This window comes from Spea bombifrons, chromosome 3 (assembly GCF_027358695.1).
Source record: "Spea bombifrons isolate aSpeBom1 chromosome 3, aSpeBom1.2.pri, whole genome shotgun sequence".
Classification (NCBI taxonomy): domain Eukaryota; kingdom Metazoa; phylum Chordata; class Amphibia; order Anura; family Pelobatidae; genus Spea; species Spea bombifrons.
The window spans coordinates 97,671,400-97,694,418 of NC_071089.1; the positions used below are offsets into that span (position 1 = coordinate 97,671,400).

Below are 23,019 nucleotides of genomic sequence, written 5' to 3' on the forward strand. Positions count from 1 at the left end.
CTGGAATGCTCTCACTGCTGTCCATGACCTCTTCCTCTCTAATCACCTCAGTCTCCTTCCACTCACTGAAACATAGTTAACATCCTCCAACACCACCTCCCCTGCTGCTCTCTCTACAGCCAAACACCTAGACATGGAGACATTCGGGGTGGGGGGGTTAGAATTCTCCTATTCCCCAGCTGCACCTTTCAATGTCACCAATTTCCTCTCTCCTTCTCATCTTTTAAAGTAGACTCTGTCAGTCTCTTCTTCCCAATTGCCATGTGTGGTGCTGTGATCTATCAGCCTTCTGTCCCTGTGTCGTCCGACTCACTTTCCTTCTTCAACCTTCCAATGCTAATCCTGGGAGATTTCAACATACCAATTGACAACCCATCCCCACCTGCTGCTTCCAAACCGCTGTCACTTGCCTCCTCTCTTAATCTCTTACAATGGACCTTCCTCATGCACCAGAATGGTCACCAAATTGACCTAGTTTTTCTCTTTTATCTTTGTAAAATATCTCAGTTCTCCGGCTTTCTCTTCCCCCAAGACCTCCCTTTCCTTCCAAATGCTCTGCCCAAGATCTTGCCACCTACTTTAAAAACAGACACATGGTGCCTCAACCTCCCTCCTCACCACAAGCCACCCTCAATGGCTTCAGTCTAGCCACCCCTCCTAAAGTTTCTGTGATTTTCTCATCCTCACCACCTGTCCCCTCAACCCTATACCCTCGCACTTCCTGTCATCCCTTTCTGATGTCCTTACCCCAACCCTAACCAACATATTTAATCTTGCTCTTTCCTCTGGCATATTCCCATCCTCATTTAAACATGCTATCATACCTTCCCTTGATCTCATATCTCCACCAAACTAGCATCCAGTTTCCCTTCTCCCATTGGCATCCAAACTGATGGAACAATTAATGTATAATAAACTAAGTTTCTCTCTACACACTCTCTGCTTCACCTTCTACAATCTAGTTTCCCTCACAAGGAGACCACAATCACTAAAATCCCTAACACGTCCTCCCCAGTGCTAAAACAAAGGGACACTTTTCATTAATCCTCTTGGACGTCCCTACATCCTTTGACAGAGCAGACCACCCCATCCTTCTACAACACCTTCTTGCCTATGGCATCCATGATACAGTTCTTTCCTGGTTCAAATCCTACCTCTCTGGTTGCACCTTTAGTGTCTCCTTCATTGGAGCCTGGTCCTCTCCTCTGTTGGTGTTCCTCAGGGCTCAGTTCTTGGGCGCTTGGCTATTCTTCATCTACACCTCTTCACTTGGACAACTCATATCTTATTTTGGCTTCCAATACACCTATACACAGATGACACCCTAATCTATATCTTCTCTCTCAAACTATCACCATCTCTTCTAACTCGCCTCAATGACTGTCTTTATGAAAATGCATTATGGATCCCCTCTGTCAAGAACTCCTGACATCTCTATCACTGTTGACAGCTCCAAGTTCGTTGCCTTGGTGTCACACTTGACTCGGCTCTCTCCTTCATCCCTCACATCCAGTCCCTTATTGAATCCTTACCAAATCCTTACCAAAATGTGCCCATTCCTCGCACCAGAAACTACCAAAAAACAAATCCACTCCCTTGTGATATCCTGTCTGGATTTTAGCAACTCTCTACTAACGGGTCTCCCCCTCCAGCCTTTGGGGGGACCAACTAAATATTAATGGCTATGTTTTTAGAATACAACTTCATAAAAGTCCTTGTTGGTGTAATGGCCAGTTGCCCCAATACTTTTGTCCATATAGTGTATGTTTGAAATAAAACTACCTTCTGTCTGTAGCCTGCAAACTGTGTCTCAGCCCAGGTGGGGTCTCTGGGAAGAAGCAGCTACTTGAGTGAAGGGAAAAAAAACAGCTAAAGGTAAAGAAACTGAGCAGACCAAATGGGTGTACAAAGTTAAATTAATGGTACTAGGTTTTTTTCTGCCTCTATGTCTAGTTAATCTACCCTAAGCAGCCTACTCTTTCTTCCTCTCCTACTACTGCTCCAGTGCACCCTCTTGCTCCCCTCCGAAGGTCCAATTATGAAAATGTGGTGGTGGGAAGAAAGGCCAGAGTAAAATGATAAAAAGACGATTTAATGCAGCACAGGATGCATTTATTGCTGAAGTGAAGCCGTGTAGGGTCACATGTCAGATGTGAATAAATGGACTGATTATTATACAGAGCATGAGCTTTTGTTACACTTAATGAGCTTAATGCACTACCGAAAACTATCTTGGCTGGAAAAATGTATAATTGGTGTATTGTCACATTATTAGTATATCATCACGTTTTTTTACGCCACAGAGGTGATTTACTACAGGTCATCTAATATGTTCAATTAATCTTTTCATTCAAATGATATTGTTTAGTACACAACAATACCACAACAATTGCATGTTTTAATACTGCACCTGATCCCATGGTGAAATTGAGGCTGCTCGCACAGTGTGCAAGCAGCCAGGGAAAAAGCTGCTGGAGAGGTGAGAGGTATGCAAGCGCGGGATGGGGTATCTATATCTGTTTGTATATATGTATGTATGTATGTATGTATGTACGGGAGCATGAATGTCTAAGTAGATGTATAAGTGTGTGTAAGCATGAATGTGCATGCATAAGTGTATGTGAACATGAATATGTAACTGTTTATGTGAACATGGATCTGTAAGTGTGTGTGAGCATGAATGTGTGTGTGTGAGCATGGATGTTTCATTTCATGTGTGAGCATGGATGTTTCATTGCATGTGTGAGCATGGATGTGTAAGTGTGTGTGCAAGCATGGATGTGTAAGTGATGTGAGATGGACTGTGTGTGAGCATGAGTGGTGTGAGAGGAAATGTGTGTGTTAGAATAAATGTGTACATGTGTGTTAGTGTGTGTAAGTGTTTACATATGTGTGCCAGAGTGTATGTTGGTGGGGGGCAAAGAAGGCACAGACAATTGTTTGGGGGCAATGATGGCACAGACAAGCTGTTTAAGGGCAATGTTGGCACAGATAAGATGTTTGGGGGCACTGACAAGCTGGATGCAGACCTGCACTTTTTGGGGTTAGAATGGCACTGATAAGCTGCCTGTGGTAAAGGTACCCACAAGCTGTTTGGGGCAAAGGTGGTGCTCACAAGTTGTTTAGGTGCTTGGTGAAATGGGGGGCTTATGCTCTATGCTTTTATGCTGTAAGTGTATCATGTTCAATGAGATCTGGAAAGTGGCAAATGCATATCTTCATTTGCAAGGGGGGCACCACAGAAATTTAAAGGGGCCTCTCACATGATGCATATGATTGCCAGAGTGTCCCTTTAAGCTTTATAAATACATTTAAATATAGTCTATTTTGAAATCTTTATAACAACCAGGGTCATGTGAAATAACTAGTGAAAATACAAGATCCGTAGCCTGAAATCTATATAAATCTCTACAAAGTTTGCTATTATATGATTATATCATAGACTTTCTTTAACCACTAAGTTTATTATTCTCCAGTGAGCACCCTGTAGATTACAGTTCATTTCATAAACATCTAAAATGCTGTGAGCCCATAGATGCTGTCAGATGAGATCAGCAAAGGCGTGTCTTGAGGTGGAGGATAAGGCATACAGCTTGCCTGAAGTTGTGTAGAGCTGGATGTTGCTGATCTGAAAATGAACTCAGCCTGCTCAGAGAGCTCATCTGCTTCTGCTGTTTGTCCCATATTTACCCAGTCATCTGATCACCACTGAAACTGTCAAGTGATACCCTAGAATTCTATTCTTCCTATTGAGGTAAGAAGTCTCTGTCTCATAAATCTGTGCAAACTATTTAAATATATATATATATGCATATATGTCAAGTCAGTACATTAAACATTAACTGGGGTGCCTTACAGGTTTGTGTGAGCCCACCCTGAAACAGTCCAAACAGAAGTAATTTATGTAATATAATATCTTTAGGAAGTTGATGATACAAATGTGGAGTTAGTTTTTCTTTTAAGAATTACTTTTTTGTTTGAGCTGCAACTGTTTAGAATTAGGGTAGCTTAACTGTTTATTTGCAAGAGGAGAGATCACAACTCATGTTTAATGTATAAAAATGCTGAAAAATCTTTTAGGAAGATCAGAAAGATATTTTTTAAGATTTTTAAGATTTAAGATCTGAGTTGTAGATGCTCAAGATTTCAGGTTCAAAAGGAGAAGTGTTAACAAAACACTTTGCATCCTTTAAAATGTATTATTATTATTATTATTATTTTTATTATGTTCAGCTGTGTTTTTGAAAAGATACTTAGCTATACAGTGAGCACATTAGAAGTTTCAGCTTGATGTGTTAACAAGCACTTTTTGGGCAGCTTGTTATCTATGTTACTCTGTGAATGCAAATTGTATGAAGTGCATTAGTGGAATGTTTTCATCTGTGCCAGGGTGTATGGGGGTATTTATGACAGGAAATAAATTTGCTAGGTTATCACCACCATTCTCATTCAATGTAATTGTCACTTTAGATGCTACATTTTGTATGCTTCAATTGGCCAATGTACACATTTGCAAGAAATGTTGCCACTTTAGTAATTTATTTATGTTAATAAATTTGGAGCATCCTTTTTAAAATATTGTCCCTGAAAACCTTGAAACTATGAGTAATATGTGTCATTGTCCTATATATAAAGATTTAATTCCTTGGAAAAAGAAAAAAAACGCTAGTTTTTTATTTTATTTAACAGGTAAAATGTTTTCCTGCATTAACAAGTTGATGGTGTATTTAGTTTAAATGTCATAAAAACACACACACATAAATATGTTTCTGTGTTATCATCTAGTTAAGTGTATATTGGGCATCACATTGCACTAACTTTAGTTGTAATCTTTATGTCACGTGTCTAAAAATTACATGACTGTTAAATGCCATTAATTACATTATAATGGGTTAGATCCATTAAGCTATGTAAAGTTGGATACAGAAAAATCCTGTTAATAGGTATGATTTTCATTATATGTTTCATTAAATAATGTATGATACTCAAATTTTGGATGGTACCTTGGTTGATAAAACCTTTGGAGCTCAGGAAATTAGGGTGTTGAAGGGTTATCATGAAATGAACAGATCTGAAAAAAAGAGTTTAGTACAGCAGAAGTATGTTTCAAATGAGGAATGGGGCAGATTAAGAGGTGTTGTAAATAAGAGTAATGTAAAAAAGTGGTCAGGAAATTTGTAGACATAGTAGACATAGTAGTAGAAATAAGGCTGACAAAGTAAGATTTGACACTTTCTATAGGATGAATAGATGGGCCAGATGTCTCTCATCTTCCATACAATTTCTGTGTGTGTGTTTAAGACAAGGTCCAAATATTAAATAGCTAAACTACCCTGAAATTGCTTCTAATAAAAACATTTTTTATAATTAATGTCCGCAAAAGACTATGTTCTATAGTGCAACATAGAGATCCAATTATTATTGAGGATAAAGATCAATCATTCTCCCCAATTGGAGCTTCACCATTTTCACAAGAAAATAGCCTTTTTCTACCCTTTCCACCCTGGCCATTTGAATTGTACATCCTATACATTGCTGACTCAATAATAATTAATATCTCCCATACCCTGCCATGACGGTCCATTATGCTACCAATCAGAACTTGGAGAGCAGGTTCCATATAACATTTATCTACTGGAGTAGCGTTTCTGTATAGACAGAGGTTCCTCTGATATATTTCACTGCTTATTGAATCTCTCTCCAAATCTCTCTGGTTATATGATACACCATAGCAAGTTGGCTATTAACAATCCTTTGAAAATTACATAAAGTTTGTAGTTTGGCAGCGCTAAGCATCACTTAGCAGAGATCCATCTCTTTATTGATGTACGAACACATCTCTGTTGGCTTGTTTCCAAAAACAACCAAAAGTCTATCTCAGATGCTAGGGAGGGAATGACAATGTTCAAGGGCGTCTGTGGACAAAATGACAAAGTTATAGAAGTTTCCTTTTTTCCTCACTGCTTTACTTAATTATCCCACATTCACTCCTTATGACATTTCATTCCTCTTTATTAATCTTACAGTTAGGACAACCTTCGTATATTAAGGTTAACGTCAACAGATTTTAAGGAATGGGCCCCATCTTACTAAACTTCCACTAATATCTGTAATTCTAGGGGGAATCATCTATTATTTTACATTAGACACAAACCAACATTTTGGGTAAGGCTGTTTGCAATTAACTACATATAAGCACATGAGATAAATCTAGGCCTGCAATATATTGACCACCATGATCACTTTTTTGTGAAGAGCTGGCTGTGGAATGCATGTAAGATAATTCTACATAGTACATTGCTCATATTTCAGTGTCTTGGATGTGCTATGTAAAATTATTGACCCTCCAGATAAAATTCCACAGCCTTTAGTAAACAAATGACTCATCATGTTCTTACTGATAACTTGGATGGGAAATATAATGAAATATTACTCTAAAATAAAATTATACTTTTTTTTTGCTTAACCACTTGAGTCCCAAATAGGTCCTTACCTTTTTGATTCTTAAAAGTTGTTTTTTTATTATGGTTTAAAAACTGTTTTAAGCATATACATTACTCAGGCATAGTAAAAGGAGGCCATACTTTTATTGAATGTAATCCAAAATGCAATGTCCTTCTTTATTTCAAAAAGGACAAGATGTATATAGCCGTCTTGTTATACATGAATGACATTTTAATCCTATGATTTCTTACCAGGGATGATTTTAATCCTAACATGCACAATCATCCCTGGTAACAAATTATAGGATTAAAATCATCCCCGGTAACAAAGATGCGTGGAAGGCACCGTGCGGCATGTCCTGCATGGTCAATCTAGCTCTGAAAAAGGCAATGCTCTAGTGGCTATATGTAAAACTTAAGTCATACTGTGTTAATATTTACGGATTGTGGGCTAATTGTGAAAACAATGAAATAATGTGAAATTATGCCACCATATTACCATTACCAAAAAAAATTACCATATTTTTTAACAAAAAATCATCATACAAAACGACCATTTTATAATTGAGGTTGTCTTTTATTCAGACCTCAGATCTGTTACTCATGCTCACTTACTCTTCGATGCTCACACATCTTTTCATTCATTCTCTCACGCTCGCTCTGAAAGTCTCTCTACCTTCTCTGCTGAATGCTTCAGTGTCCCTGTCTACTTTCCCGCAGCTCAGCTGCTTCTTCTTGTTTCTCTTTCTCCATTCGCTTCTCCACTTGACGTAATTATTTGTCTGCTTCTCCTTGAACCAGGACTCGCTGAGCACTTCCTCAAAAGGAAAAGTACTTTGCAGTTACTTCTATATGCATTATTTCACCTAAAGCAATGTTAAAAAACGTGACTTGCCAAACTGTTTCTCTGAAGGAAAACCGTATGGTGTTTGTGTAAAAATAGGAAAAACGCAGAAAACAAAGTAAATGCAATAATGGGATAACAATCAATTAAATAGTACGCAGGGAGACAATATGATGAGATGGATTTTTCTTCCAAAAAAGTTTCTAGGTACTTTACTTCCAAAAAAAGTTTCTCGTCAGCTTTGGGTTCACCAACCACTAGCAGGAATTTGTCCCCATTGGAATCAGTGGAAATACTTCTGTGCAAGCAAGCAGTGGTTCACTTTAGAACCTTCAGATCTCTTGTATGAGCCAGAACCGAAGCTTGCAAGCGGAGAGTATAGCAAGCATGCCCAATTCAGAGTAGATGTGTTCAGTTGAATGCATCTCCAGCAAGCCCAAAAGCTTGTGAGCAGGGAAAGAGTGCAAATGCAAATAGGTTGTACAGATGGATTTCCATGAAAAAAAAAACATATTTAAAGGTTAATATCTGCTATTATTTACATTAAAGTGTTTATGATGGCTGGACTATAAAGTTGCATTTCTTTTAATATGCTCTGTGGAACAGGATAGCTGTGTAGTTGGAGACTTGTATGGAATTCCATTTAGTGTGTACTAATTTTAGCAGATTGTCTAAATCCTTCGCTGACAGCTTTTCTCAATTCAACAAGCAGTTGAAGTTAATATGAACTGCACATTTTGCCAACTTGCTAGATGGTAAATATAAAAAGCTCATATGCCTCTTGATTTATCTGTTGAACTTTGTCGAAAAACCTGAGTTGTTAAGGATTTCCGTTGCTATTAATCGGTAATTTAACATTGAACTTTGGCTGTATAATTTAATGTAACCGACAAATAATATATTTGTTACATGATAGCGTCACCAAAGGGAGTTCTCCTAAAACTATAGTGTCAATTATTTTCCCCGATGTATTGGCCTCAATGGGTTCTGAAACCCATACTTCAAATTCATTCATGTTGATTACATTTCAGATAACAGAATGATAACAAACAACCTGGATCAGTATTTAATAACTATGGTTATAAGTACCATGATAGATCCTTCTTTAAATGTGGAAATACCATGTGAAAAAGTATGTTTCCAGCATATTCTTTTATTTTGTATGTTTAGAGATAGAAAAGTAATCTGTGGCATGATGACTTCTAACATCTGGAATGGATGTAGCTTTCCCATTCAACATGTGAAGTTCTCTGGAGTTTTACTTTACATTATATCATCCTATATACCCCATTCTAAGTATGTTTTTATTCAATAATCTTGTTGTGTCTCCATAAGAACTGGAGTAAAAATTTCACCCCTGAGAAAATCTCATGCCATACTTTGTGGAATGTTCTTTCTACAAAGAACATTACATGTGTTTTTGATTTAAATCTCATATATTTTGAATTGTTTCTGTAGTGGATTTCGGGAACATTTCTAAAATAACAAAAAATCTAGTCTTTCTCCAGTTCTGTCAGTTGAAGGAGCCTTTTATTGATTAGAATTCCGATTTGAATTGAGTACAGTACTGTTGGGGACTCACCCCTTACCACAGATCAGCTGCATATGTATAGTGATGACACTGTTTCTAATTGTGGTAAGTTTGAACCACTTCTACTTTCAGTGGTCCATGTAACTTATTTTGGACGCACTGAAAACAAGGGTCTAATTCACAAAGTTAATTTTTATCTTGGGCTGTTCATCTATGATTTGGAAGGATCATCTTGGCCCTTCACTCGTTCTAAACTCATCAGCGCCCCACTCTGTTGCTAACTAGTCACCTAGGGAATGTATTGAGGATCTGAGCGCTTCCACGATCCACTCGCACGTGAGCTAAAGTCACGATTTAGTGAACAAATTCCCAAAGGATTTTTGAGTTGTTTCTAAAGTATGGATTGATTACAACATTTTATCTGTGATACTCAAATTGTATTTAATAAATACGTACTTAATTTTGTTACCCTTAGGTATTTAGAGGAAGCACAATCAGAAACAATGAACTTAAGAAACAAGTTGAATTATGATGCTTTGTATTTTTACTTTAAAAAACTATCCCGATATCCAGTGGAGTAGTTACGGAAGATAGAAATTATCAGTTTTTCCCAAGATCAAATAAACATCTTTCCCAAGATCTTAATAAAATATACGAATATTTTGTGTATATATATATATATATATATATATATATATATATATATATATATATATATAGTTATATATAGTTATATATATATAGTTATATTATAGATTTCTGGACAAGAATAGATACTGTTTTTGAAATATCACAATATTGATATTTTTTGTTTCTAGGTAAAATCCTTTCTGTGTATCTTTTGTTGTAAACCAATATTTGACATGGAGTACCCATCATTTCCAGAAGGTGTAAAGAAATATTTGTTTTTTGACATTTGCTTTTAAATGACCTGTCTTTGTGTTTTTAAACTAAGCAAAAACCAACCAACGATCAGTTATTAAACATTGTATAATCATAGTGTTGCTGGAATGGACCTTGAAACAAATCCAAATCCCCTTCTGATAAAATCGTGTATTTGGACAAAGCATCTCACATATGAAGGAAATTTATACTCTTCCAAAAATGTTATGCTTTTCACCAATACATCCAATTTACTGTTCTTCTCTCTGTAAGTAGTTCTCTCTCACATTTATTGTTGATGTTTCCCTGAGCCATAATTTGGAGTCTTCCCAATAAATGCCTTAATCTACGAACAGTTCTAATAAAGGTAGTAGGTAAATTATAGGTAAAATAACACATGCTCAAAATAATGAAGCGTTCATTTGGCAAAACAGTTTATGTATTATTCTTGAAAACGTCTGTGATTATGAAGACCCAGTTCACAGCAGTTGTATACTTCTTTTGGCTTACAACAGAACAACATTGCTTCCACTTTTAGGCATTAGGAGAGATTTTTTATTTGAATGCAATATGGCCTCATAATAGATAATGTAAAAGCAATTCTGTGAAACTCGCCTCTAGAAGAAAGTTGAAAGTGAAAAGAACCCCTCTAACATACACACAGAACTATCATATTCCAGATATCAAATAATGTTTGTATCCACTTAAGTATTAGACTTGTTGTGTCGCACATGAAAGCTACTATCCTGCCGCCACCTTATAATAGAGTTACTAAGACCGGGACAGCCCTTTGTCTTGTCTTAGATTCTGGATAGATTTTTGCGTGGATGGATTGTGTGTGTGTAAGTGTGTTAATCTGTGAGAGAATGTTACTTTATGTGTGTCAGCATGTAACTGTGTGTAGGTATGCTAGAGTGTATGTTAGTGTGTGTAAGTACTTTACTGTGTGTGTGTTAGTGTATGTGTGTGTCTGTGTGTAGGATGAGCTTGGGGGGCCCAACCACACATCTTGCAGACGGGGACTGCATTTTTTGTGATGCCACTGATTTTACCTCCAAAAACCCGACTGTAACTCTTTACCTACTGACAAAACTGGTCTCTGTACCGTGTATATCAAATGTGCATCTGACATATGTATTCTTCCTCCCCATCAAATATATATATATATATACATGCAGTGACCTTCATGGTTACCCGGAGGCATCTAGGCAGCTGGATAGTGAGTGGTGGAGATTGCAAAGATTCCTTTTAGTGTTGAAGGTGATTAAAAAATGTACAGAGAGGGTTAAAGCAGGTGGGTGTGGGTTCTGTGACTTGAAGGATCTAGATATTCCAATCTCTGGTCATTTGTCACTAGATTCTATAGAATACATATATTATATATAATTATCATTATTATTATTTATATTTGTTAGTTTATTATTACTTTATTTTATGTTAAAGTGTAACAAAAGTTACATTTCTATTAATAGCACAATGCTCTTTTTGTTACTTTGTTATCGTTAATTGTTAATTGTTTCATTAATATTGTATCGACCAAAAATGCCCCAAAGCAAAAGCAAGGACTATTCAAGCTAAAAGTGTACGGATGATATATCTTGACAGGTACATAATTCTCAATCTATTCACATTACCTAATGAGATAACCTTTTCTCACAAAACAAAATTAGAATAGCCATAACCACATTTATCAAACAACAAGACCGATTAGTTCATAATGTGTGGATGATGTGGAAGAGAGATAAAGCAATTCCCTCTACTATTGCTCCAGGAGTTTTTGTTAATTCTGTTAATAGTTATATTAACCAAAATAATTCTTCATGTGATGAAAATGTCCATTCATATATTTTTTTCACAGATATTTGGTAACATGTACATGGATTATAAATGAAAGTGAGATTATTTAAGAGAAGCAGAGAACATAGAATAATACATCACATGGCGCACATTGAGTGAGATTAGGAACCTACCAACATTTCACACACAGCAGCAGGGGAAGCCTGTGGTTGGGCACAAAAGCCCATCTAACATGCAGAGGAAGAGTAAGGAGGCTGAGCAGCCAATCAGAGCATACTCCATGACATTAATTGCTGCATGTGCTCCTTGGTTATTCTGGCCCTGGGAACAGCACCCTAGCCAGGGGTAGGTGAGCCTGAAGGCGCATTTGCCACTCCAAAAATCTGCCCCTTCCCAGAAGCAGGAATTTAGTGAGTGAACAGAATTTTTTTTTAATCAAGTCAACATTTGGTGCAACCACCCTATGCCTTCAAAACAGCATTAGATATTTAGGTATATGAGTAAACAATTATATCAAACAGGTGTTAATAATCATCAATTTAATATGTAGGTTGAAACACGATCATTAACTGAGGCAGCTACTTATTGATCATGCAATAGTATCGGGAAGGCATCTGATTGGCCCCAGATTTAATCTGCAGCTTCACAACAACCTCAACCATACAGCCAAAGTCATTAAGAACTATGTTCAGCCTAAAGAAGAACCAGGAGTACATGAAGTGATGGGATGGCCCCCCACAGAGCCCTGATATCAACATCATCAAGGCTGTCTGGTATTACATGAAGAGAGAGTAACAACTGAGGCTGCCTAAATCCAGAGAAGAACTGTGGTTAGTTCTTCAAGATGTTTGGAAGAACCTACCTGCCGAGTTCCTTGAAAACCTGTGTGCGAGTGTATCTAGAAGAACTGATGCTGTTTCGAAGGCAAAGGGTAGTTATGCCAAATATTGATTTGACTTAGTTTTCTTCTGTTCACTCACTTTTTGCATTTTTTTTTTTTAGATTCAAAATTTTTTTATTGACAGCCAGACACAGCATGTGACAAATCAGATAGTAATAAAGCATAGGAAAACAAGGACTGCGTCCCGGCGTCTTTTTTTTTGTTTTCAATGGAGAAGTAAATGCAGCATTAAACATGTGGAAACAAAATGCGACAGAAACAAGACCAGAATCAGAGGCACGAAGGGGCCTTGCGCCCCAGAATGGTCAAGAGGGTAGAGGTGGAAAGCGTATGCCCCGCCGGGTGAACATAGTTGACATACCAGCCATTCAAGAAATACAAAGCGAAACATACAAATAAAAAAAATTAAGAAAAAACGAGGCGGTACGGGCAGAAACCACCAAAGAAACCGAGACCTCGATAAGGAAGAAGGAGACCCGAGGGCAGAGATCCCATGTAACAGTGGGCAAAGCCGCCTAGAGGCGAGCAGTATAACAAGGGAGTCGCAGTTGTCTGGGAGGCACACCGCGGGGGAGGGGGCAGAAGACCTTCTAATAATACCAGACACACAAACGTATGGACCCTCCACCCTCAGAACAGGTGAGACATGAGAAATGGCGAAAGGGAGAGAGAGAGAAAGGGAGAGAGAGACAGGAAAAGAGACAGGAAAAAAAAAAAAAAAAGAAAAAAATGGAAACGGGTCCGAAGAGCCGCAGAGGTAGATCACAAAGCGGCCATCCTACCTGTGGAGCCATCGGCGTAAGCAGAAGACATCCAGGGGGTCCACACCATCAAAAAACGTTCAGAAGTGTCATGTATGTATGCGGTGAGTTTTTCCATGTGCATAATATGCCATATTTTGGCCAGAAGCTGTGAGTGGGATGGGATGCATGTATTCCAGTTTTTAGCAAGGGAGAGTCGCGCCGCAGCACAGATTCTATGAATAAGTCGGTGAGTATGCTTGAGGAATTGAGGATTAGGATGACGCTTATTAAGCAGGGCCGTCAAAGGGCACCGGTCCACCCGAGTACCAATGATCTCACTAAGAAGATCGAAGACCCATGTCCACAAATCCACAACCAGGGGACACGTCCACCACATGTGGAAATAGGAGCCCCTCTCTCCACAACCTCTCGTGCAACAATCGCTGGAACCCGGAAAAATATGGGCAATGCGGGAAGGGTGGAGATACCACCTGCCAACCACCTTAAATGCCCCCTCTTTAATAAGAGTATTAGCCGTAAGCGAAAATGTGTTAACGTAAATTTCTGTCCAGTCCGACTTAGTTAAAGAGAGACCCAGGTCACGTTCCCACAGCCGACAGTGGGGGGGGGGTCAGGAAATGCATAGGTGATAAGGTGAGTATAAAGTTGTGAGATCGCACCCGGACGTCTCCCCCCCGACCGGCACAAACGTTCAAACGGAGTCAGAGGTGGCAAGGTACTGGGAAACTTGAGCGCTGTCAAGAAAGAACGAAGCTGGAGGAAATGAAAAGTTTCAGTAGGGGGCATCTGTAAAGCAGTAGTGAGTGTGTGTAAAGAATGCAAACTACCCCTGTAATACATGTGACCAGCTTTAGTTACACCGTGATCCTGCCACCAGAGGAAAGACGCAGAGGACATACCGGCGGGGAAAGCCGGGTTACGAAACAAAGGAGTGAGAACAGACGGCGTATGGTGCAAAGAGTACCGCAACTTAAGGTGATCACACAACGAAAGAGAAAAGGACAACGTGGGGCTACCTGAACAGCACGGACGCACGCCCCTTCCCAGCCAGCAGACCTCCGAGATGTCTGGCAAGCGACACATGGCCTCCTCAAGGGGGACCCATCTCGGGGCCAAGGCACCAAGATGGACCAGCGTAAGCTGGGCTAATTGGGCAGCACGAAAATAAGACAACAGGTGAGGTACCCCCAGGCCCCCCGCAGCACAAGGTCGATAAAGGTGGGATCTCCTCCATCTCGGTCTAGCCCCCCTCCAAACAAAGCGGAAAATCTCCGCCTGGAAAAGGTCAAAGTCCCGGGACACCAAGGGGACCGGGAGCGAGCGGAAAAGGTACAGTATTTTAGGAAGGAGAGACATCTTGACACTATAAACCCTCCCAAGAAGAGATATGTTATAGGGCATCCACCTACGAAGGTCTCCCTTCAAACGCTGCAGCAACGGAAGATAATTAGCTTTATAGAGATCAGAGAGGTGAACAGTCAAAAAAAACCCCAAATAGCAGAGGCGGTGGGGTTGCCACTTAAAATCAAAATTGAGGTCCAGTAGTTTAACCGTATGGGGCGGGAGGGAAATATTCAGGGCCTCACATTTCGAAGCATTGATTTTATAGCCCGATATGTCGGAGAAGCGGGAGAGGAGGGCATACAAATTGGGCAGAGACACCAGGGGGGACGTGATGGAAAGAAGCACGTCGTCCGCGAAGAGGCTGACTTTGTATTGGGAATCCCCTACTTGCACCCCCTTGATGTCTGGATGCAGACGAATAGAGGCAGCCAGTGGTTCAATGCAGAGTGCAAATAAAAGGGGAGAGAGGGGTCAGCCTTGACGTGTACCGTTTCGTACGGGGAACGGAGAGGACACGGTCCCCCCGGTGTCCACCACCGCGCTAGGGGAGGAATAGAGACCACGCAGAGCTGACAGTATATTCCCAGTAAAGCCAAAGGCCCCGAGCGCCGCCCACATATATTCCCAATCAACCCGGTCAAACGCTTTCTCCGCGTCAAGGGAGAGCAGAAGAGCTGGAGACCGGGCCAACCGGGAAGCATGGACGACACCCAAGGTGCGGCGAATGTTATCGGGGGCCTCCCTACCCAACACAAATCCCACCTGGTCAGGATGGATCAGTCGTGGTAAACAGGGGGCGAGGCGCAACGCCAAAACCTTGGCGTATAGCTTAATGTCCACATTAATGAGGGAAATAGGACGATAGTTGGAGCAAAAGGTAGCGTCCTTCCCTTCCTTAGGGATCACAACGATTTTGGCCGAAAGCATCTCAGGAGGAATCTGAGAACCCGATAAAAAACTAGTAAACAGCGCGGCCAAGTGAGGGGACAAAATATGCTTATAACGTTTCTAGTAAGATGCCGTGAATCCGTCAAGACCGGGCGCCTTGGCGCCTTTCATGGTGCTGAGGGCAAGGTCAATCTCCTCTGGAGTAACCTCGGCGGATAACGACAGCACCTCACCTGGAGAGAGGGTCGGCAACCGAGAATTCCTCAGGAACTCTTGCGTGCATTGGGCAACTTGTGGTGTATGGGAGGCTTTATGACCGTCATAAAGGGAGGTATAATAGTTAGTAAATTGTTGACAAATGACATCAGGATGGGAGGACGCATGACCGGAGGAGGTGTGAATTTGTCTAATAGCATGGGACTTCGTGGCGAGGCGGAGACGCCTCGCCAGCATGGTATCAGGCTTATTGCCCTTTTCAAAAAAAATTTGGTTCGTCCATTGAAGGGCCTTCAAAACCTCGGCCGATAGAATCAGATTTAGCTCGCCCTTTTTGATGATCAAAGAGCGGAGAGCCTGGGGGTCCCCCGTGGATTTGTGCATGCGTTCGAGATCGCGGATCTCGGCCCGTAAGAGGCGCTCCTGACGGAGCTTCTCGCGTTTCTTATGGGAAGCTAACCTAATGAGATTGCCGCGAATAACGGCCTTGTGGGCCCACTTTTTGCATTTTGATAAATTACAAAAATAAAAAAAATTTGGAAGCATACTAACTTTACAGCATATTTACACACCTGCACACTAATGTATATGTTTTTGTTAAGATGTTAAATGTTTATTTTTTTCTTGGTTAAACGTTTTTTTACATTTGAGGTTGGGACTTCCGGTTACATGCAATTAAGTGAACAGAGCCAAATGCGTACCGTCTGCTCCTGTCCAAAACACATTTACACAAAGGGAATGCTCAAAAAGCCAATAAAGGTGCATAGGAAGCATCCAGTAAGAAACACAAAAAAGCTTTAGATTGGAGGCCCACTATATTTAAATCAAAGCAACCCGGGGGGCAATTGCCCCCTTGCCAGCCTCCCCTTGTATCCGGCTCAGCAGCATCACGTTGTACCACCAGATGATGCATATTATTTTTCACGTGAAGGAGAATCATTTCCCTTTTAGTTGGTAAGTAAAGTCTTGATTGTATTATCACAGCAAGTGATTATTTTGCCTACCAACGCATCATGTTGCATTCAACTTGAGTTATTGCTCTTCAATTTACTACATGTGTTTTCTATCTGAGCTAATCCTGCTTTGTTTCATGTTGACTGTAATTCAATAGGGTGGCTAAAGAATATCTAGTTAAACATATTTTTTACAGATTTCCTTTTGACAAGAACCTAATGCAGTTTATTATTTTCTAATTTACAAATCTGATGTAGTGTAGACTAGCTGGAGAGGTATAACATCAATGAAATCCCATTTTATCCTATAGAATGCAACAGGCCCTTACTTAGAAATCCATTTTTTCGCTAAATAAATCACTTTCATAAGGATACATTTTAAATTCATCCATGAAAACATTCTTTTGAAGATACTCTGGTATCTTGTTTTATTTGTTTATTTTATGTTGCATTATATTTTATCAGATGGATTTTTCAGTACTTCTTTAAAAGAATATAGTTTTATGATTGATATTTGTGATTGATTTCTGAAGCTCTCCCATGTAGAATAAAAAGAGACCGCCTCAAGGGGAGACCATTCAACTTTCCTTGTTTACAGTGAGACTAGAACAGTTTTGTCAGTTTACACACACACGCAAGCACATACACACACACACACACACATATATATATATATATATATATATATATATACACACACATACAGTATATACATCTACTTAGGACCTCTATATACACTATATAAACATTGCATTCTAAATACACAGACATTAATATGTCCTTTTGTAGCTATAACAGCTTTCACTCTTCTGGGAAGGCTTTCCACAATATTTTGTATATATATTTTCTATGGGAATTTTTCCCCATTCATCCAGTAGAGCATTTGCGAGGTCAGGCACTGATATTGGACAAGAAGGTCTGGCTTTCAAGCTTCATTCCAGTTCATCCCAAAGGTGTTCAATAGGGTTGATCTATATAAATCAAACTATTATATTTAATATACATGGAGAACATTGACCTCAGTACATCTGTTCTTGTTGTATTTTCTATCAAGATAACAAATATGAAGGAGAGAAAGGAGGCAAATTATGCAGGTATCAGTGCAAGTTTAACAATATAGTGCATAATAGAGTGTAAACGGTAGATGATAGTGGTCATGGCTAATCTGGGCTATTGGCCATTATTTGGTTTAGCTGTATCCGTTTTAGGAGTGGTATTGGGATAATTAGTTGCTTTCTATGCAACACAGCTAGAATTTCCAGCCATGTATCCAGGCATGTAACAGCTTGCATCAGATCTTGATGGGCATTAGAGATCTGACCAGATTAAAAATGTAGCCTTATGAAGAGACCATGATTACTGATAGGCAGGTGACCTGGTACTGTTGTTTTCGGAAAAACACCAGTGGATATTTCCACCAAAGGTTGTTTATATGCAAATGCATGTGTATACAGTAGCTATCTGATGATGTGAGTTTTGTTTCCAATATGCAACTACAGAGACCCGTTAGTATTATCTTGCAGCACTACTAGGCAGCGATATTGATTAATGCACAGGGGCACTGCCTGCAGAAATAATAAATACAATATAAAACTAATATAGGTTGAGTATCCCTTATCCGAAAATCCCTTATCCAAAATGATCGGATGATTTTTTTTTAGATAAAAGAAATTAAGATAAGGGATCCTCATGACTGAGAGGGACAGGAGAGATGTGTCTGGCCTCTCCTGTGGTCAGTAGAACCTGTCTCCACTTCCTTTTTAGCTTCTCCCTGCTGTACGGTTTGTTGTTCAGGCTCTCCTCTGCGGTCCCAGAACACTTCCTGTTCGTTGTTCAGGCTTCTTCAGAGCAGTTCCGCTCCCTTTGTCAGACCAGAAGTGCTCTGGGAAGCTTGAACAATGGACAGGAACCATTCTAGGTCCATGGGAAGAAGCCTGAACAACGGAGTGGACACAGGTGAGAAGATAGAGCTGATATCCAAAATTATCCCTTATCTAAAATACTTTTGCCCCAAGCAATTTGGATACATGAACCCAGAATATCTACCTTGATCCCCCTAGTGGTATATATACACATTGATATAGAAGAGAGATTTTTATTGCTTTCTGTCACCCATGTACAGTTTACAGTGGTTCTTTTAGAATAATTTGACAGCATGTAGCATTTGCAATAATGTAGTGGACCGCTAAAATGGTTTGCATGTTTCTGTTCACCAGGTGCTGCAGACTGCAACTTCTAAGATGCTTAGCCTGGATGGAATAGTTGTAGCGTGTTGTAATTTGCAGCAGCTGGAGACCAGGGATTGCCTAACACTGCTCTTTACTGTCCCATGACCCTGGACAGTTTTGGAAGTAAAGTTAATATTCCTCAAGGGAACAGTAACATGGATGTGATCTCTAGTGGCTATATCACCAGAACGAAGTTTACCAACTGGAAGGCAATCAAGTTCCCATGCTAAAACACAGGAATTCTGCGACTAAAAGAGATTCGTGAGGACCAAAACTGTAGTGTGGGGGATTGTGGAAAACAAAAAACTAAATAAAAGGATATTTCTAGTAATTTGTGTGCGAATCTGCATACAAATAGTGTATCTGCATGGAGAGAGAAGGATTCTATTTACTTACTATTGAACCTCAAGTTATTTATTTAAAAAAATACTATAAAATATGCACACAGTGGCAAAACATTGACCTTTCACCTAAAGAAAACAGCCAGACTTGTAACTCAGTGCGCATATTTCAATGTTAAACATAACACAAGTCTATTTTATGTTCCAATACTGTAAATATCTTAAGATGGGGTTATCACTGATTCACTCTTACTGGGTACTGGATTAATTGCTCACTGTATTTTTGGGTTATTAACATTAAGAACAGCAATGGTCTGGATTCAAAGTTGGATATAAATCTAGTGCTAGTAAAACAGTAATTAATCTTATCCCAGTTAAAGACAGTCGTGGTATTGTCTGGTCAGGATTTCCAGCACATCACTTCTCAGAGGGCTTGTTAGAAGGGAGATCTCCCCAACTGCCCCATTTACACTATGGAGGACAGAGCTGAAGAAGCCTCCATAACATGCTGTACCCAGCCGGCATATCTTTGACATGATAGATATGATGTCAGGACAGTGGTGGCAGAGGTGAGCCCAAGGAGCTTTTGGTGTTCTACGTGATTAAGCTTTCAGAGGAAAGACTAAAATGAGTGATCTGTTTAAGTTTATTTGATTAACATACCGGAGTGTGCAGTTACTGTTTTGTCTAACTGGAGCAACATCTTTTATGAATTTGTGCCAGTATTTTGTATTTTCCATTGTAATCTGTGCAAGGATTACTATTCAGTAACTTGTGATATTACCTTTAGCATTACATTCAGCCCAATATGTTCTTTAAAGCCACCAGTAGCCCTTTCTGCTTCTGAAAGTCCTCTGTCCTTAACAACCAAGATATAGGTTTTTATTTTGTAGCCAAAAAGAAAAATAAAGAGAAAAGTGTAGCCAGTATTACTCTCACTAAGTAAGAGTAATAAAAGACCTATTTATATCCAGCAGTGCTAAACTTGGTAATTCTTGACTAACCAATACTCCTTAACAGGTCTCCTAATCATCAGACCCTGATGTCCCACAAAGACTTGCTAGATTTTCACAAAAAATCTTCTGTCCTGTTCTAGGGGACAAACAGAGTCCTGAACAGCTTAACCTCTTCAGAAAGTTCTACAATGATCAAGGGCCTAGTTTATAATGTATGAACTGGACAAAGTCATTTAATACTGCAGATCTATTTAAATACCCAGTCAGAAAAAAGTGAGTTATGTATTAAAAATTATGGTGAAAAGTTTGTAAAATTATTTTATCTCCTAGCAACAAATGTAACGGTCCAATCAGCAGAGACTTTAAATTGGTCTATATGGAGTTAAGAACACTTTTAAAGCTTTTCATACATAACCCTTATTGTGATGAATTGATGAATTAAAGGACATTGATTTTTAGTTTTCTTAAAAATTGTGGAAAGTTAAGAGCGTGCAAGACTATGCTTGATCTGAGCGAGTAGAGATAAAGAAAGATTACATAGGGGATAGGAAATGTACGTAAGTACTGTCGGTGATACGGTGAACATTGTACAGCTGTGATTCACAACACCTGATAACTAAATGCTAGGCAGGACATTCATTTAAGCATAATTACTTTTTTTCCATGCCTGTGGAGGTTAATATCACCCTTGATCAAATGTACACACATACTTACTATCAGAGATATTACCAGGAGCTGTGGTGGCTACTCCATACGTTCATGTCAGATATCTTTATTAGCGCAGGATTTATAGTGTAATACATCTGTAACTGAGATACATAAGGTCACCAGTAATGAGGGAAAATTGATAATTTATCTTGTAAAATATGTCTCGGGGAATACCCCGTTCCTCAGATGAGCATTTTAATGTAATATTCATGCACATCTTGGAGCGATTCTGTGAAATACATATTATTCCAAATTGATCAAATTAACTTTGTGTTACTTATTGATGGCAATTCATCCTAGATGTATGATTAGGTCCGTTTGTATTTAGAAATCATCTTAAAATAAAATTCAGCTATCTCCTTTCCTGTAGATTCCAAAGTCGTGTCATCTTCTAGGAATTTAAGTCCATAGTCATTAACACTCATAAATCTGCTTTGTTTGTTTCGCAGCAAGTACTTCCCAGAAATTTAAAGTACTAGAGACAGCAATGAGAAGTTATGTTGACTCTAAGACTTTCACATAAAATCTCTGTTGTTTGCTTAAGACGTTCTTCTAAAGTTAGCAGTTTTGCCTTTGGGAAAATACCATGTGAAGTTTATAATGAAAGACAAAAAGGCGTAATTAGTGGAGAATTTGACACATAGATAATCCAACATTTTAATGGCTGCATGCATAAATAAACATGGTTTTAGATGACACGGTTGTCCTGCTCATCTAATAAAAGGCAATAAAAATGATAAAATACTTATAGAACCCATTTGTATACCTTTTTGTCCATAAATGCTGCACAATTATTTATAAAGCTCTGATTTATTTTCTTTGGGCTATGCGAATAAAGTTATTTTCCTGAGTCTGTGTTACATTTTAGTCTAATTCTTATGAAGGTATTTAAAAGACACCCCGTCCTTAACTGCAATCCAGTATAAAAATGTGCAATGTACTTAGATACTACATTTATTTTCATCATAATAACACCAAATATTTTGGAGGGTTTGCTGGTAGAATCAGAACAAATTGTGCATATAATTAAAAAACAAAGCTTATTCATTTATTTTACAAAAATGTTGTACTAGGAGGTATTTAATAAACCGTCAATAAAACACGGTTAATAAAAAAAAAAAATCAACATTTGTTAAATGTTCTTTGTTAATTGTTCTTACTTAAAAGTGTTTGATTCCAAGAATAAATGTATTTCAAAAAGTTGGAATTATAACTGGAACAAAAGGTTATTGGAAATCTGCTGCTTCTCACAGAGAAACAGAACACTCCGCAGCAACGATGACTTTTCAATTATTGCCGGCCATATTGCATAAGAAAATCTGGCTTCATGGGATTTTGCAGTTCGTTCTACTGACTTATTAATCACTGATGTTTGTAAAGCCAGGTTTGTGTATATTTCCACATAGTGAACTTGGTGAACTCCAGTTGGATACATAGATAACATAGTGTATTATATCTATTACTGACTTGCATTATCTTATCAAATAAGGATACACATTTTAGAAGACATGGAACATGTGGTGTATAATTTTAAAATCAGCTTAGTGTTAGAAAATAACATGTTTGATATTTTGAGAATGTTAGTTATGTTAGGGTTTAAAACAACAAGAGCAAAAGACAGTTTTTACATTTTCTTCTGCCTTTTGATATGTGAATGCTAACCTAGTGGTGTATTAAAAGGTAAAATGCAAACTGGATACAAAGAAAGTGCCTCTTCTTAAGGTACATGTACTAACTAATTCAGACATATACATAGCATAACAGGAAGTCAAAAAAGACCACATTTCTTTGTTTTCCATAAAACCTGTCCCATTATTCTGGGACAAAATAATCACTAGCTTTTGATGGTTCATTTGAGAAGCATAAAGATGTCCCCATCATCCACTACATGGCAGAGAACAATTGGTCAGGTGTTACTGTGAATGCCTTTTATGCAGAGCATTCTTGATGATATGCTGGTCACTGATCAATGTAGAACTTGATCAGTGACGCAGAGAGGGCGCAGAGTGGTTTTTGCTTACCAAGTTGTCAGTACCAGCTCGGCGCCCCTCACTCTCTCCTCTGCGAGTCATCTAGCTCGGTGCCGGCTTGTAATGTTGAGCACCGGAAGATGACGTCATTGCCGGCGCTCAGCATTACAAGCCGGTACCGAGACCGAGCAGGGAGACTCACCGCAGGACTGCTGAAAGGTAAGTACGCGGGGGGGTAGCGTAGATAATGAGG

At 39.0% G+C, this 23,019-nt stretch overlaps 1 protein-coding gene across 1 annotated transcript in view; it reads left to right on the plus strand.

Moving 5' to 3' along the window:
• Positions 1-3,622: 3,622 nt before the first annotated feature.
• AGTR1 (angiotensin II receptor type 1) overlaps positions 3,623-23,019 on the plus strand; it is a 29,769-nt gene continuing 10,372 nt past the window's right edge. The window contains exon 1 of the mRNA XM_053460913.1: positions 3,623-3,754. The gene's annotated coding sequence lies outside the window, so the exon portion shown is untranslated. The remainder of the gene's footprint in view (positions 3,755-23,019) is intronic.